The following is a 3546-nucleotide window of genomic DNA, read 5'->3' on the forward strand; positions in this document are numbered from 1 at the left end:
GGAATTGGAGAATTTTCATATTCCATAGCTTCCATATTTTAATAAGTTTTTCAGCAGTCGAGCTCACTTTTCACTCAATAAACAAGTAGCGCTTCCACTTCCACTGCATGAGTTTAAGTCCCCAAAAAAGAGCCCATAGAATATGACAAGAAAATGGTTTTAATTAGTGCTGGGCATTGACGCACATTTAAAAACTATTTTAAATGAAGTTTCTACTCCAAATAATTTTCTGAAATATAAACATTTAAACAGTGGTTGTGATGATAACTTGTTTTCATGACATTTGTTCGAACATTAAATGCTGAAAAACGGATTACATAAGACATGATAAATTTCATTAAGTTGTACTGTACTGTATAAAACATACTTTATGATGCTTACTCACGTTTATTTCATGTTATAACTAGCAGTAAAGAGGAAGATGATGTTTGTAATCTAGCTTGTAAGCCACTGGCTAGCTAGTATGCTAACTGACGGTTACAGTAATGCTCGTCAGTAAAAACTAATAAAATCTGCCTTTTCTTTTCCTCAAAAACGATAGCACACACTGTGACAATATAGTTTATAAGTAGATCACCAAAAACTTACCTAATCTTGCGGCCACATTTCAAATAAGATCTGACTCTGAAGTTCAGTTAGTTGTCTTCTTCTTGTGATGCTTTGTTTAAACCAACCTTCCGCCACCTATTGGTCTAGAGTTATTAGGGCACATAGTGGGATTTAATCCAACAAACTAGATGCTCTTAAGTACTGTTTACTAAAGTTGTTTAGTTTAACTATTTCATCCACCTGAAAGTTCACATAACACAGTGTAATTAAGTAAATTCAACAAATTTGTAAAAATCAGTTATGTTTACTCGCTTTTCTTAAGTAGATTCAGTGATTACTTTTTACATTCCAATCCCGCCTGACAGATATCCCATTCTACCGAAACCTCCGTCTAGGAACACGACTCAAGGATCTTGCACAGTGCCTACTGGACAACAACCAGACCTTTCGTACTGTAACCTGCTCCTTGAGGCACCAGTGCCTCCACCCATGGATCAAATGGATCCCAGTGGTCCAAAGGGGGACAAAGGACACTAGGACACCAGTTCTTAGACACTCCCATTGTATACATATAATACCGCAGTAATTGCATAGTAGGTTTTCTTTTGTTTCCTTGTTATAGGTTTTCCAGGTAGTCCAGGAATAACAGGCTTGCCAGGATTTCAAGGTAGCCCAGGGTTTAATGGTCACCAGGGACCAAAGGGTATAACTTTTATTCTAAAAACCCATTAAACCAACTCATACTCATACAGTTTACTTAATACACTCAAAAATAAGGTGGTTAAAAGTTTCTTCACAGCGATGCCATAGAAGAACCATTTTTGGTTCCACAAAAAACATTCAGTTAAAGGTTCTTTAAAGAACCATGTCTGTCTTACCTTTTTATAATCTGAAGAGCCTTCTTTCGCCACAAAGAACCTTTTGTGAAACCAAAAGCATCTACAGATGTTAAAAGGTTCTTTATGGAACCATTTAGACAAAAAGGTTCTTCTATGGTAGTGCACTGTAAAAAAAAAAAAGAAATCCTAATTTAAGGAAAATAACTAACATTTTTACAGTATTTATTGTAAAAAAATTGTTTAAAACTATGTAAAATTACTAACAATATCTGTAAATTAACAATTTACAATAATTACAGTAATTCTCACTTTTTAATACGGGAAAATTACCTTATTTATACAGTATTTTTTTCAGTTTTCTTAAATTACTTACAAATTCATGTAAGATAACAAAAATAATCTGTAATTAAGGTTTATGTCCATACTAACAATTTTATGTTCTTTTTTGTAATTTTAAAGTAAAACTTAGTTTTATATTTAGCTGTATTTTTACATTCAAACTCTGTAATTTTATATAGAATAGAAATAGAATATATATATATATATATATATATATATATATATATATATATATATATATATATAAACACAATGTATTATATATAGAATAGAAAATCAGCCTTAAAATCCACATCATGTAACCGTGCAGTAAAAAATGTATTGCATTAAAATTTTTTTATTTTTATAAAGAAAAAAATCAACCAATAAAGAGTGAGTGTATAAACTATACAGTCAATAAGAGAAACGCAACATACAGACACGTGTAATCACAAGAATTTATTGCAGAAATGTCAAAAAGCAGTAGCACAGTAGTCCAAATGACGACTCTCTTGCGGAATATAACAGTATAGTGTGAGGAGCAGGGCATAATTTAAGTTGTTACACGCTGCAAATACTATTCCGATCCACTCCGTAAAGGCGCGCGTTTCTCATTTCAAAACACCGGAAACACAAGTTTTCAAACGCACATCGCTGCAGTAAAACTTGTTGTAAAACATTTTAATGGCACATTTTGAAATTGTTACTATAGCTACAGAGGAAGGAGATATATATATATATATAGCTGAATGGTTTGAATTTGGATCTGTTCCTCACACAAAGCACCACACATATACCGAAGATATGAATAAAAATAAAATACTTTTATGATCATGTTATTTAATGCTTGTGCATGACGGCATATTAATAAATGTATGTGCCCCATGGTAAACCAAATAAATATTGCATGATAATGGTTAAATTATCTCTCTCTCTCTCTATGTAAGGATTCTAAGATTCTCAGATTGTTCTGAGAATAATAATATATAAAATATAATAAATGTATAATTAAGTGCAGTTTATTGCAGTTGACTGATTTACTGATTTGCTTAATTTTGAAATTATATGTTTTATCCTGTTTTGACTTGCCATTTCAAAGATTACATTTAAACAATACTACACTTCATTAAAATGTATGTGATTATTTAACCATTATCATGCAATATTTTATTTATCTTGTTTATCATGGGTCACATAATATGCTGTCAGATCACAAGCCTGATTTGGGCCACATAATCACTGGACTGATCTGGGCCACACTCCTCCCACCAGCAATCTGCCCTCATGTTTGCCGTGATCCATGCTGTACAATCCCCACACATGGCCCAGCTCTGGCTGAAAGGGTACCTGCCATTGCCGACAGGAGGCCACCAGTTCCAGCTTGAGGACACATTTGGGCCAAGATCGCTTGCTATGTGGGAAGGTCAACAATGTTCATGATGGAACATTGCTCTTAGGGCCAACCTATACATTGTCTTTACTTTTGAATAACTAAAAAAAAGACTTTCACTTTCTATGGTCGATATATATCTTGCAATATATATGCTATTAAATAAAAGTATGTTGACAAATTTTGTAACTTGCATGCAATTATGGCATTATTTTTAAATAAGTGTTATGGTGGACAGAGGATTAACCAACAGGCTGTGTAACACTGAAGGGCCAAATACAGAAAATGCCATAGCTGCACAACTGGTGCTTCTAAAGGAAAGATCATGGATTTGTTCAAATACAAAAGGGTGCTTATTGGTCATGTCAATATAACTGCACAAGTAGCCAAACACGTACACACACACACACATATGTTGTGTTTCCATGTTTTATGGGGACATTCCATAGG

Source organism: Sinocyclocheilus grahami, unplaced genomic scaffold (genome assembly GCF_001515645.1).
Source record: "Sinocyclocheilus grahami isolate Dianchi unplaced genomic scaffold, SAMN03320097.WGS_v1.1 scaffold919.1, whole genome shotgun sequence".
NCBI classification, from domain to species: Eukaryota; Metazoa; Chordata; class Actinopteri; order Cypriniformes; family Cyprinidae; genus Sinocyclocheilus; species Sinocyclocheilus grahami.